At 48.5% G+C, this 14,533-nt stretch overlaps 1 protein-coding gene across 27 annotated transcripts in view; it reads left to right on the forward strand.

Moving 5' to 3' along the window:
* The window catches only part of DENND1A (DENN domain containing 1A), a 533,371-nt gene that overhangs the window by 450,721 nt on the left and 68,117 nt on the right, over nt 1-14,533 (forward strand). The window lies entirely within an intron of this gene.

The following is a 14,533-nucleotide window of genomic DNA, read 5'->3' on the forward strand; positions in this document are numbered from 1 at the left end:
CTAGATGTCCATCAGCAGATGAATGGATAAGAAAGCTGTGGTACATATACACAATGGAGTATTACTCAGCCATTAAAAAGAATACATTTGAATCAGTTCTAATGAGGTGGATGAAACTGGAGACTATTATACAGAGTGAAGTAAGCCAGAAGGAAAAACATAAATACAGTATACTAACGCATGTATATGGAATTTAGAAAGATGGTAACGATAACCCTGTGTACGAGACAGCAAAAGAGACACTGATGTATAGAACAGTCTTATGGACTCTGTGGGAGAGGGTGGGAAGATTTGGGAGAATGTCATTGAAACATGTGAAATGTCATGTATGAAACGAGATGCCAGTCCAGGTTCAGTGCACGATGCTGGATGCTTGGGGCTGGTGCGCTGGGAAGGCCCAGGGGGATGGTATGGGGAGGTTGGGAGGGAGGAGGGTTCAGGATGGGGAGCATGTGATTTTTTTTTTAAAAATAAAATTAAGATTAAAAAAAATAATAATAATAATTAATAAAATGCAATATCTAACCAAAAAAAAAAAAAAAGGCCATCCCTAGGTGATTCTCCTTGCGATACTAGATGTAGGAACCATTATCAAAATGATCACCCAATGTTAGCTTCCCATACGAGTGAGGAAACCGAGACTTAGAGCCGGGGGGAGCATGCCCAAGGGGACACAAGTAGCAAAGCACTGGAAGCAGAAGAGACCTGTGGTCCCCACCTCCAGGCTCCTGGGCAGATACTTGCCCCCCGCGATCGGCTGGCCAGCGTGCTGGACCCTGAACCAAATCAGGGTTCTGCGCACCACTGTGATCATTTTTCATTGTAAAGGGCCCAGTCGAATCAACTATTTGGTCTGGTGAAGATCATCTGTCTCAGATAGGAAAATCCCTATATCTCACATATTAAAACACTTCCCAACTCTTTTAACCAGGAATTGGCCCAAGTATTTAGAGTCCTCCAGTCATTAAATAACTCCCTGGAGGAGGTATGTAAGAAGTTGTCTCCCCACATAGGCTCTTCGCCTGCGTATGTAGGTGCAGGAATATTCATGCCACTCTATCCAGGCGACTCTTATAATTAATATTTACTTAAAACAATCATTAGTCTCTGCTGGGCGACATTAAACCCACGTTAGCAGTATTTTTAGCCAGGCCTTCCCCACACCTGTGACGGCAGGCGTGTGTGGCAGCGGGAAGCCCTGCGGTGCTTTATAAATAAGCCTCTGCGCACCTGGACAAGCCCGCCGCACACGCCACTCAGGCAGCAGGCTGGGCCAGGATGCCACGCTGGTGGGAGCCCAAAGCAGCCCACACCTCTGGTCCCGGTCCTCACTTCACTTTGTCACTTTATGCCCTGTCCATCAAAAAGGAAACTCATTTCTTTTGAGACAGTGTGGCATATGTACCCCAGGCTAGACCCACATAAAAGGTGTAATTTTTGCCAAAAGAGTTGAGGATTTCTCCAGTAAGAGAGGGGAGAATCATGATGGCCTTTATTAACTGCTTTATGTTCACTGTTCCCTGTAGACCACACAGCAGCATGACAGGTAGGTCCTATTCTCCTTTTCCAGAAGAGGAAACTGAGGCTCAGAAAAGATGAGTGCTTTCCCAAGGCCACACAGCCAGGAAGGGTGACTCCAGTCCACTCTAACTGAACCCACACTTTCTACTGCTCTTCCTTATCCTCAGTCTTACTTGATTCTGTTAAATGATCAGGCAGGAAGAAGGGAAACCTTTACTGAGTACCTATATATGTTGTCATTATACTGAATTAGGTCATTAGTGGTAAAAATGATTATTCCCATTTAATGGATAAAGAACCTGCAGCTCTACAGAACTCTTAAGTTGCTTCCTAAAGATCACACTGCCGGTAAGCATCAGAGCCAGAATTCAAACCCAACCTGACTCTCCAACACTAGATATTTTCCCCCCTCACCAAAGATATAAGAAATTTGCCACATACCTGGGTAATCAAGCTTCATGTAGAACCTAAGATTTTTTTTGGTCACTTTTCTGTCATCCTTTGTCCTTTTTTTTTAATGAGCTTTCTACCTAAAATTTTTGAGGTTTATAAAGAACTTTTATCCTGGTGAAAAAATTTTTATAGGATTTTGTTATTTTCAGGGATCTTCTATAATTATTTACGTTGATCCTGAAATAACCCCATGAAAATAGATATTACAAAGCCCATTTTGCAGAGAAGTAAATCGAGCTGAGAGAGGCCCAGGGCACGCCCAGGTGAGTACCTGGCCTGGCAGGAGCTCAGCCACAAAGCCTCTTTTCTCCCCACACTTGCTCAACATTGCCCTTGATCCAGGATCTGTTTAGTGGGACCTAAAGACTGAGGAATTTAGACACTTTAACGTTGAAGAAAGAGATTGGAAGGGGGAGGAGCCTTGCAGCAGCGCAGCCCAGCGGAGAGGACCCCTTCATTAAAGGTGGTGACATTTCCTCGCCCACAGGAGCAGGCCGGAAGTTGTGATGGTCGGAGAACTACAGAAATAGCAGCTTTCACACTGATTCCTACACGGGAGGAACTGGTGGTTCCAGGGCAGATAAGAATGACTTTACAAGATGAAAATGATCAGTGAGGGCACGCAGGTCTGGAGGGGAGCGAAGTTGGCATTTTTTGGCCCTGCAAATAGCTGCCCATCTGCTCTCTGTCAGAATATGTTAGGAGTGCATCTGGATTGCTGCCCCCGAGTCTCAGCTCCAGGCTGGTCATGTGGTTGTCTCCACGACAACTCCAGGAGCGGTGTAAACTGCTGCGCTTTGAGCCAGATGCTGCTCTGCACATGTGGTCTAATTAGACAGTGTTCCCAGCCTCCCGCCTCCCTTCGCTACCCCTCCCAGCACACACACCACGTTCTCTCCTCCTTTCCTCTCGCTCACCCTCACGCTCGCATCCTCAGTCTGTCTGTCTTGCTCTCCACCCCATTGGCCTCTTTCTCGGAAGTGTTCCTGTAGCCTTATCTTCCATGAATAATTCATTCAACAAGCATCGGAGTGCCTGTGCTGACCTAGGCAGTGTGCTAGGAACAGGAGAGGCAGAGCCACGTAAGACTCCACCTGGGCCCACGAGGAGTCCGCATCTAGTGAGGGACGCCTGGGCGGCCAGGAGCACAGAAACGGCAGGAAGGGCTGCAGTGGGAGGGCGCAGGGGCTGCGGAACCCGGAGCAGGGACGCCTCACCCAGCCAAGGCAGGAAGAAGGAAGGCGGGGGTGTCCCAGGGCAGCTGTCCCCAGTTAATCCATGAAGGAAGGGCGAGGAGGGGGGACTTCCGCCCGCAGCCTGGCCCATAGCGGGTGGATTTGAAGATGAGGCTCTGAGAAAATGAAGCCCTTCTTTCCCTGTGAATGAAGTCTGCTCCTCGGACAGGGGAGGCTCAGCTCAGGGCTGGGTGGGTTGCTCAGGGGCAAGCTGCTAGCGCGTGCTGAGTAAATTATTTTCTGCACCTTTCTTGGCAGTTGTGTATTATAGGGGTCCAGCATTCACCACTCCTCAGATCTCTGGCTCTCAAGAAGACAGGTGACATCTCTGTCTCACTCACTCTTTCTGTGGCGTGCCCCTCAAGCCCCAGGGACAGCACTTCCTCACCGCGCACTCCTTGTCGCCGCCCCGCTGCTCCTGGCCCCCTCTGCTTTGCGATCTAGTGAACGCCTGCCCTTCCTTGGAGCTGGGTTTCTGTATCAGTGCTGCTGTTCCCCCACCCTCCCCACCACGTGGCCTTTCTCGGAGCTCCCCCCGCTGTGCCCTGCATAGTCACCCTGTCTGTGCTCTCACAGTCCACACCCCGCCCAGCCCCCATCACAGGTATTTGTTGAGGGAAAGATGCAGAAGGCCCCACACAAGATGAAGCACCCAGCTCTCAAAGGGCATCTGAAAAGAGCTGTTAGGACCTGAACTGCCTTTGTGCAACTGCTCTGTGCCCCTCAGAATTGGCATCTAGGCAAATATGGTATCATCTCAAACCTCTCGATATGAAGTAGGTAATATCCCCAGTTTATAGGTGAGGAAACAGGCTCACAGAGGCTCACTGGCTTTCCCACTCACGGGGCTCTGGGCTGCTCTGAGCCTCTCTCGAGTCCCCAGACAGTACGTAATCCCCATATAGAGACTCCAGTCTCCTTAGGCTGGGACTCCAGCACATGAGAAAGGGCTCATGTGTGAGAAATCATCTTCTTTGTCTCAAGTCCCCCCAGAAACCCAGAGTGGGAAAGAGTTTGGGCAACTAAGCATGCTCTGAGTGCCCTGGTGTGTTGCAGGAAGAGCCTGTCTGGGCTTTAGGGACAGACAGAAAGGGCTTCAAATACGGCCCTGGCTCTTTGGAGCGCTGTGGCCTTGGGCAAGTCGTGTCCCTCTGCAAGGTGAGGATAAAGAGCCTCTCTTGGTAGGGTTATTGTGCAGATCCAGCCTTCAAGCATGGTTCCACGTGCCTGCCATGCCCAGCCCAGGCAGGGGCTCCGCAGAGGTCTCTGTGGGCGTTATCCTTTTCTTGTCGCTCCACATCATGGTCCTGATCCCAATGACCCGATGTGTGTCCTGGACAGGGAGTGCACATCACAGGCCCTGAAGTAAGTCACAGGAAGCACACTCTGGCAGAGAACGACCATTATTTGGGGGTAGAAAACCAATATTTTTTAGCCCCTCTAGGAGTCAAGGCCTGAGTTTGATTTTATGTGAATCACTTGTTGATCCCTGCATAGCCCCATGAGGTAAGAAATGTATCTTCCATTTGGGGAATAAGAAGACTGTCTCCGAGAGCTCAGGGCCTTCCACAGTGCAGAAAGCGGCATGGTGTTCTCCCTGTTCCCAGCTCTGCATGGAGAGCTGTGCACAGAAACACATTCACTGTGGGGAGCGTGGGTGACCTTGTAGAGAAAGGTCTTTTATAGAGTGACCTGGATGGGTGTCTAGAAACGGTACATGTTAACATTTGAAAGTACCTTGAAGATTTTCTAGCCCAGTCCCTTTCCATTTCATAGATGAAGAAATTGAAGGCCAGGAGAAGGAGTCAAAGCCAAGCTGAGCATATCGGCTCCTCTCCTTGTCCCCTTTCCCCTTCACAATGCTTCCATTTGCTCAAGACTAAAAACTTGCTGCCAGAGCCTCCTGGGCAGCACACCCCATCCAGACACCAGAGGTTGGCCCTGAATAAATGACATTTGGGAGAGGGCTGGTCATGTGTCTGTGACCTTGTGAGTGAGCCCGATAATCCAGCATGTGGACAGTACCGTGAATGAGCTCCCTGGAGGCTGTGTCACCAAGGACTGGTGTATCTTGGGTGAGGTCTGTCTGTCTCCCCCTCACTTAACTCAGAGAGTTGGGATTTCTCCTCTCTACAGAATTATTTTGTGCTGCTCCAGTTTTATTTTTGTGCGCTTTAAAAGCCTTTTGATCTGTGAGTCCCGTATTCCCATGGCCATAGCAAACGTTGGTTCTCCTCCTGGTCACTCTTCAGGTTGGTTTGCTTTTTGCCCAGGGGACCACCAGGGCCTCCACACCCACCCCCTCTCCAGTATGTGCTCCTGAACTGTCTTGTCCTCATTCTCAGGAAACAAAATCCTCGTCTCTAGTCAGTTCGGCACATCCTTTCCTGGGACTTTGGAATGTAAGGGTCACTGTGTTAAAACCGAGAATGTGGTGCTCAGTGACAGCGAGGCCCACTGGTGGCTGAGCAGAAGGTCACTGAGATCTTGGCGTGTCCCTGTGTGGTTCCCTACTGGGGACAGCGTGGCAGTTCACTCAATGAGGGGTGGTCACCAGCTCTCACTAACCCAGCCGCTGCTCCTGGGATCTGCCGATGTCATGGTGTGAGTGCTCAGAGGATGAGGGTGGGGGTTGTCACCGGCATGTTTGGTAAGAAAACAGAGGCTCCACAGCTAGATGGCTCCTGCCAGCCCAGGGTGGAGCCCAGACTCACTCATCTCTCCAGAGCCCACCCTTCCTCTACTCCATCACCCCGAATTGCCAGAGGAGCCCCAGTGGCAGTTGCTACACCAAATACTATCTCTGTATTTGAGAGAGAGATACAAATACTGTGTTATATTTTAAATAATATTGTGTCACATGAGGCCAGGGCCAGACAGACTTGGCTTCAGACTCCGGCTCTGTCTGTGACCAGCTCTATGGCCAGAGGCCAGTGACTTCACCCCTCTGAGCCTCAGTAGCTGTATCTGTCAAATGGAGATCTCGGCGACACCTGCCTCACAGGTGGCCTTGGAGAGTGAGACGATGCACAGGAGAGCGCCCAGGGCAGGCGGCACTCAGTGAGCGGCCTCTGTTTAATCACGGCACCTGCTTTCCCATCGAGCTGCCGCCATCTGCATTTCTTTTGGGAAGGAAATCTTAAGCTGGTATGCACGCGGACCCCCTTCGTCGTGTCTCCTCGGCTTCCGCAGCCTCCCGGCTCATCTGCTAATCAGAATTTCCTGACTTCCCCCTGTTTGTCTCGGTTAATGCAGAAGGCAGGAGCTGCTGGCACAGAGGAGCTGGGTGTGGGCCGCGCGCCTGTGATTTGAATGTCTTTACTGTAATCTAGCAAGAGTGTGTGGGGTCTCCTGTCAATACCAAGTGGCTGGCCCGCCCGAATGGGCAAATACGGTCAGCCCGGCTGTCTCTGGCCCTGCAAATCATCTGAGGAGCTCTCGTCGGGCACCCACATTTCCCTGACTGAAATCATCCCAACAGCGAGCCGCCTTCACAGTGACACATTGATTCTTTGTTTAGGGCTTGTTATAGTCACAGGGGCCCAGCCTGGGAGGCTGTCCCTGGCGCGCCTGAGCTACCAGATGCGTGGTTCGAAAGACTGTCTTGGTCCTCTCATCCCCCAACATGGCTCGGCCCAGCCCCATCAGAGCCATGACTGTGGCTGTGGTTCGACCACCTTCCCACCACCCTCCACCCCTGGTGGCACTCAGGCATGTACCACCACGTGCCTCTGAGGGTGCGGGGAGAGCTGCTTGCACTTGGGAGTCATTCAGACCCACCAGCTCTGGAACCTTGAGCAAAGCATTTCATTGGCCGGGGCACCCTTTCCTCATCTGTACAGTGGGGGTCATTCATGGGTGCCCACGATTCTGGTGAGGATTCCGGGAGGGGAAGGTATTAACACATGTTGGTCCAGAGCAAGTGCTCAGCCGACCTCAGCCTCCTCACCCTATACTCATGCCTGCTTCTGGCTAACCTGAATCAGCTGGAGTCTAATCCTTCTGTCCCAACTCTCCCTCCCTCCTTCCCTGCCTCCCAGGAGTAAGTATTTGGCATATACTAGGCTGGACACCCAGAGAAGGCAATGGCACTCCACTCCAGTACTCTTGCCTGGAAAATCCCATGGATGGAGGAGCCTGGTAGGCTGCAGTCCATGGGGTCGCTAAGAGTCGGACACGACTGAGCGACTTCACTTTCACTTTTCACTTTCATACATTGGAGAAGGAAATGGCAACCCACTCCAGTATTCTTGCCTGGAGAATCCCAGGGACGGGGGAGCCTGGTGGGCTGCCGTCTATGGGGTCTCACAGAGTTGGACACGACTGAAGCGACTTAGCAGCAGTAGCAGCAGCAGCAGGCTGGACACCATCCTCAGCCTTTTCCATGTCTGCTGGGAACTCACCGAGGGTCCTTGCCCAACCCCGTGAGGAGCAGCTGTTGTGACCCAGCTGAGAGTGGTGCTGAGACCCGGAGCAAACAGTACTGGCTGCTCAGGGGAGGCTTTAAAAGGACCCTTCAAACCTCAGAGCAAGATATGGCTCTCCTGCACTTTGGCCAGTGATTTGGGTATTTTACTAGGAAATTGGAGGTACTTCAACAAAATGCAGTTGATTTGGGACTACTGGTGATAAACAGGGCCAGGTTCTCTGGCTTTCTCTATAATATTTCTTTACTCTTAAATTTCAAAACATGAACGTTGATTGGTGTGGGTGCTGTGCTGGTCACTTTCACTTGCGCGTGGTTCTCAACCTTGGCCATATTCGAGTCACGTGGGGAGTTTTAGGAACTACTAAGAAAGTGCCCTGGGTGATTCTAATGCATGGCCATGGTCAAGCATTACTAAACACACTATCACACTCACCCCTGTTTAACCCCCGAGCGATCCCCTGTGGCAGGTGGTGAGAATGGGGATCCAAGGGTGCAGCCGTGTGCGCAGGGGCAGAGCTGGGGCTGGAGCCGAGCTCTGCGTCCCGCTGCCACATCTGCCTCTTCCTGCAGTGACTCAGCTAATGTTTATTGCATGCCAGGTCCTAGCCCACCTCTAGGAGTCTGCCCTGGGCTGGGAAGAGGCCAGTGGGCACAGGTGTAGGGGCTTGGAGGAGGAATGGAGGCTCTCTTTACCTGAGGGCATCAGGTAAGGTTCTCACAAGGAAGTAACATGAAGAAGGAAGCCAGAAGAGTGAGAGTGTGTAAAGCAGTGGGTGGTCGACAGTCCAGACTTTCTGGAAGGGAATGAGCGTATGGACAAGGTAGATGGGTCATAAGCAAGAAGCATTAGCTGGGGAAGGTCACATAGAGATTTGCGTGTCATGCTCAGGAGTTTAGAAACCCCACCTCCGTCAACCTACACACTTGCCTGAAGCTGTTCTACGCTGGCCAGCCAGATGGCAAACAGAGTCAACAACCAGAGCCGCTATTTAGTATTAGTATTAGTATTTAGCCTATGAAGGGAGAGGGGGATAAGAGAAGTGTGAAGCCCGGAGGCCTCACTGGTGTGTGTTGTGCGGTATGCAGCCGCAGCGCTGTGCACAGATGGCCTGTGTGTGGTTTATGCTCTTCTGTCACCATCTCAAACTTCCTTACCAATTTTACCCTCGAACTTGTGCTCTGTGGATGGAGGCTGAGGGGCAGTGGGGTGTGCGCGGGAGCAGAGGTCTGCACAGCATGCTCCAGCTCATCCAGCATGCGTGGAGCTCACTGGCAGGGTAAACGTGTCAGTGTCTGCGGCCGCAACAGGGGGCACTGACAGGCCCCAGAGTCCACACTCTGTGTCAGAACCAGAAGTTCTTCAACATTGAGAGAAGGCAGGGGTGTTCTAGGAAGACCAATAACGACCGCAGAAACCTGTCACGTTCCTAACTCATCCTTGTGTTAGCCAACCACCTCTTCCCTCGATGACAAGGAAGGAGAGAAAAAGATGGAGCAACCATCGTCCCTTTTCTTTTCTCGTCAGTAAGCCAAAGACAGAGAATGTTAATAAAATGTGTGTGTATCAAGAATTGAAATAAAAAACAGTTGAGTTAGTTTTGTGCAGCATTTCCACTGTCTGGTAAGAACAAAACACGAATGCATATATGATTTACAAAATACGATTCCACATATGTTAGCATTTAGAACTGGCATTGCATGATACAAAGCTGAACAATTAAAGCCATGCTAATAATTTAAATTCTTATTTTTTTCTTTACATGGAATGACATTAAATAGCAAACTTTAAAAGCACCGTAAAGAGATCATGAAGAAAAAAAAGCTTTATATTTTAGTACTCAACAGCACTTTTTTCCTGCTTATTTCTTTTACACTGGCTTCCACAAATTATGTTATCAGTCTTAGTAAAACCCAGTCTCTGCCCTCAAGAATAGTTATTTGTGCAAAATGTATTTGTTGTCATCTGTCTGAATCTTAGAAGCAACCCTAAGAGATGGGCCTTCCTTGAGTCATTGTTGCAGATAAGAGAAGACAAGTTACTTGAGACCACGTGGCCAGTATCTTCAGAGTCCAGATTCAAGTCCAGGACTTTCTGACCCCAGGACATATTCTCTCTCCACCATGTTGTGTTACCTCAAATGAATCAGATTTCTTCTTTAATTTTTTTAAGTTTTGTTTTTTTTTTTAAAGATGGCTTTACCCAGAAAAACCAGAACCAGCCCTCTGATGTGCCCGTCATCACGCTGTACTGTGCTTATTTGTTCCCTCAAGTAGCCAGACTCCTTGGTAACAGGAGGTTTTTTGTTTTTATTATGGAAAACTTCAAATATGTACAAAATACACCAACTCCTATGTACCTATTGCACTGCTTCTACAACTATAGGTATTGTATCATTTTTAAAAATTTAATTATGGTGAAATATATATTACATAAATTTTACCAGTTCAACCATTTTTAGGTGGACAGCCCAGGAACATGAAATATATTCACGCTTCACGTTGCCGTGCAGCATCACCACTGGCCATCCCTAGAACTTTTTTTCATCCTGCAAAACGAAGCCTATGTCCTTTAGAGAACAGCTCCCCTTCCTTCCCCCTTCAGCCCCTGACAACCACCATTCTACTTCTGTCCCTGTGAAGATGACAACTCCAGAGAGAGGAGAGTTGTCCTTTTGTTACTGGCTATTTCACTTAGCGTGATACTTTCAAGTTTCATTCATACTGTAGCCTGTGCCAAAAAGCCCTTCTTCCTGAAGGCTGAATAATATTTCAATGTATGTATATTTTGTTTATTCGCCTGTAGACACTTGGATTGCTTCCATCTTTTGACTTTTGTGAATGATGCTGCTATAAACATAACATTCTGCCATTCTTGTATCATCCATACATACCTCATCCTCTCCCTACCCCTCATTTGATTATTAGTGTTACTTGTAGGAACTGTATTTTATTCATCTTTGTATTTCTCTAACTCAGAACCAGGCACACAGTAGGTGTTTCAAAATTTTTGGATGGATGAATCTTCCAGAATTATCACTTTTTTAATTTAAGGAAGGTCCATAAAGAATGGGCACCTCATTTTTCCCCTAAAATTTCAGGATAAATATGCACATAAGATTTTGGTAAAAATTAAATTTATGAAGAAAAATAAGAATTTGATGCTTTCAGTATACATCAGCAGAACAAGGAAAGATGCTGAAGAATCTGATGGGAGATTTTATTTTTATGCCAGTACGCTCAGTGCTGTGGATAAAAGCCATTTATTTCTGGAATTAAACCTTTGGAATCACCAACTTCACCTGTTAACAAAGATGGACTCATCAATAATGGAATTTTTTATCGACTCCATGTGTCAAGAAGATAATCCAGGAGTAAAACTTGTCTTTTCATAACCAAGTCCTTGATAGGGTTAAGCAGTTTTGTTTATCTGTCCTTCGGGTCAGGGACGGAAAACTCCACTAATGTGATCTGAGCTTGAATGCTCACGGCCTGACTTGCCTGAATTAAAATCGCTCTCAGTCAGTAACCCCAGCACCTAGAGTGTCGCCCAAGAAGACAAAAGGTTTAATCAGCCTAACAGGAGAACTAAATCAGCACTTCCTACAAAGGAGGGAATTAACGAGACAGCTTACCTACTCCCCTCCACCACTGCAGAGAGCAGAATGGGGGCGCCCATTTCAACTGCAGGAGCGGGTGGACAAGCGGGTGCAAATGGGTAGGCATTGAGTTGGGCCTGTGGCAGAAAGGACCTTCACCACAGCTTACCTCCTCCCTCCTGGGAGCAGTTCATCTCTGAGGGGCTCGGAGAACGTGAGGGGCTCCCCCTTTGAAGAGAAGGCTTGTGCTCCCCAGCAGGTGTCCAAGGGCAGACAGAATTGAGGCCTTCGAGAAAGGCCCGAGTCTACAGCAGACCATACACAAGAGGGCTGGGCTTCGGAAGCCACCTTGTGTAAAACTCAGACTCTGCCCTGTGCGGGGCATGTGACCTGCTCCTCCGTAAGGATCAGGTGAACCGTGAGTATGCTCACTTCCTTAGAAGATGAGTCCTGCAAGGGAAAGCACCCTCTGTGCCTGCTGCCGGTCAGACCTCACACGTGCCTCTAGTAATAGCACCAGGTTAGGGCAGGACGGTCGCCCGTTGGGTGGGAACGGTTCACCTGACTCTTACCCTCCCAGGCTCCACTGAACGTGTCCACTTCTCCCAAGTTCACACCTGCTGCCCCGAAAGGATTAGCCTTTTCCTCTCTGACTCCGGTGGTATTTTGCCACCCAGCCCAGCAGCCCGGCACCATAGGCAGTACTTGTTTCCATTCTCAGCTGACACGGCTAATGTTCTCTGAGCTCTCTGCATGAAAGGCCCCCTCTGTCACATTTCCCCTAAGTCCTTCCCATCCGTGCCCATGTCCTTCAGTTTGTTTCTATGACACAGACATCTGACCAGGGGGCTGTCATCTCCAGTAAATAGACAACAGCCCCAACATGTTCATATCTCCCCAAAGATGAGATTCTTTCTGCTCTCCTACAGCTAAAGCCTGCCTCAGGCTACTCTTGCATACAAATCTGATTGCAAACTTGAATTTTTTGATCCCTCAGCAGACTTCTTCCTGGCAATGCTGGGCCAAATCTCCAGGACTGAATGCTCACAGCTCCAATGAGCATTTCCTCTGAGCAGCTCTAAGCTCCCTGGACACAAGTGTCACTCATCAGGCCCCGTGCTCTGAGACCTCCTTACCATCAGGCTAAGCGGTATCTCAACCACACAGAGACTGCAGGGCTCCTATGATAAGAACCAGGGCCACACACACTCTGTGGTTCTTTAACCAGTATCCCTGAGTTTCTACTTAGGGGCTGAGAGTATAGTAGTGAGGCCAGCAGGGCCTCTGCCCTCTCGAGCTCCTGGTCATGGGGACACCAGTGAAGATTACCCTGCACGCAGGGTGTACCAGGCACTGTGGGAGCACTGAGTAGGGGTGTGTGACTGCCACACACAGGCCTGTGTTTAAAGGATGATAGCCCAGGTAGAAGGAGCAGAACTGGCAAAAGCACAGGAGGAAGTGGCAAAGAACCTGGCCTGTGACTAGGAGATGCATTTGAAGCATCAGGTGTACAGGAGAGCATAGGAAAGTGACACAGAAGGACTCTGGGAAAGAAAGCTGGGGACTGCGTCTGCCCACATGAAGCTTATAGTCTAGTGCAAGGACTAGATAAGCACCCAAATGTAACATCTCCACAGTCCTTGAGTAGGATAGTGACGTGATCCAATTTGCATTTTAGAAATCTCTCTGGCCAGAAGAATTAAAGTGGTTGGGGAGGAACAAAAGAGGAGAGCCACATGAAGCTGAACGCCTACCATGGCAGTCAGGCCTGTGCCAAGGGATGGAGAGCAGGGGACAGGCTGATGAGACGTTGCCCTGGGGAAAGGGGACAGACTCAGAAGTCTGATAGGTCTACTGTGAGCAGCCATGGATGATGATAACTCCAGAAAGAAAAGCAGATTTAGAGTGCAGTCCAGATGGGATAGTAATTGGCAGTTTTTGGGCCCTTCTGAATTTGAGGTTCCATCCAGGTGGGGATTGAGACATGAGTTTGGAATGAGAGAAGTCTGAACTGACAGTGTTCATTAGCAGTGATCAGTGTATGAGTGACATTGTGCTCATGGTTGAGACCTCCTGGAGAGAGAATTAATTGCCCTACTGTGGTTCCAAGGGTGAGAAACTTCCAGACCACAGGAATGGAATTCCAGGTGGGCTTCTGTTGGTTCTCACTGGCTGATCTTTCCACTTTGCAGCAAGGAAGGTATAAGTTCATGCCAAAGTAATAAATGTCCTGAAAACTCTTTCCCCTGAGGAGCTGATGTGTGTTTTTCTCCTCAAAGACAGTGTAATATTTGCATTCTTCTTCCCTTCTTGCCTTGGCAGCTGGGAAGCTCAGAGCTAATTTTGTAACTTTATTTTATTTCATTTTAAGAATGTTTGTTTATTTGGCTGTGTCAGGTCTTAACTGTGGCATGTGGGATCTTTAGTTGAAGCATACAGTGACACGTGGGATCTAGTTCCCTGACCAGAGATTGAACCCAGGCACCCTGCATTGGGACTCCTGAGTCTTAGCCCCTGGACCACAGGAAAGTCCCTGTAACTTAATTTTAGAAATCACACAGGACCTGCATATCCAGATGCTCTTTTCACAAATAAATACATTTTATATGTTTATGTATTTTCCAGCACCAATTTTTTTTTCTTTGTTTTAGGGGCCTCAGTTCCTTTGTAAAATTAGGTGGGGTACAACTGTATACAAATAAATGTCCCCCTTACTCTATTATTTTAGTATCATCCTTGTGCAGTAAGTCTGCCCAGTTGCTGAGCTAATATTGACTGGATTTAAGCAGGAGGGACTCTCGGAATTTATAGCAGCTACACAGTAAATTTAACACTCACCTAACTCATTAAAGCAGGATAAAAGTGGAGCTTCAAACGTCTGTGTTTGCCACCAAGTCTGTGAGAGGAGGGGTACCTTTAATTCAGTTCAAGATGTAGAAGTCTGATCTTTCAGAATTGAGAATACACTGTTGAAATTAAAGCCTTGTCTGTGTAGATGAGTACTCCAAATACCTTCAAAGAAGGATTGAGGTGTTGACTACAAAGATGGGTGGTTTTTTAAGCTTAGGGTGTCGTTTTCTTGACTCATAAAATGTGGTTCGGTAAAAGCAAACTTCCTTATCAAACAGCATAAGCACAAAGTTACCTGGGTGATAAAATCTTATTTTTGATCATCCCTGTTTATTATTTTAAAATTATAACTTGCTACTGGTTAAGATCACTCTATAAATGGTTTTCAAACTGTGTTCACTGCCTTAGGGACTGCAAAGGTATGGGATGGGGAGAGGGGCACGGGGTGG

The sequence above is a fragment of the Bos grunniens genome, chromosome 11, assembly GCF_055505025.1.
Source record: "Bos grunniens cultivar Pamir isolate PY7600 chromosome 11, Bosgru_T2T1.0, whole genome shotgun sequence".
Lineage (NCBI taxonomy): Eukaryota > Metazoa > Chordata > Mammalia > Artiodactyla > Bovidae > Bos > Bos grunniens.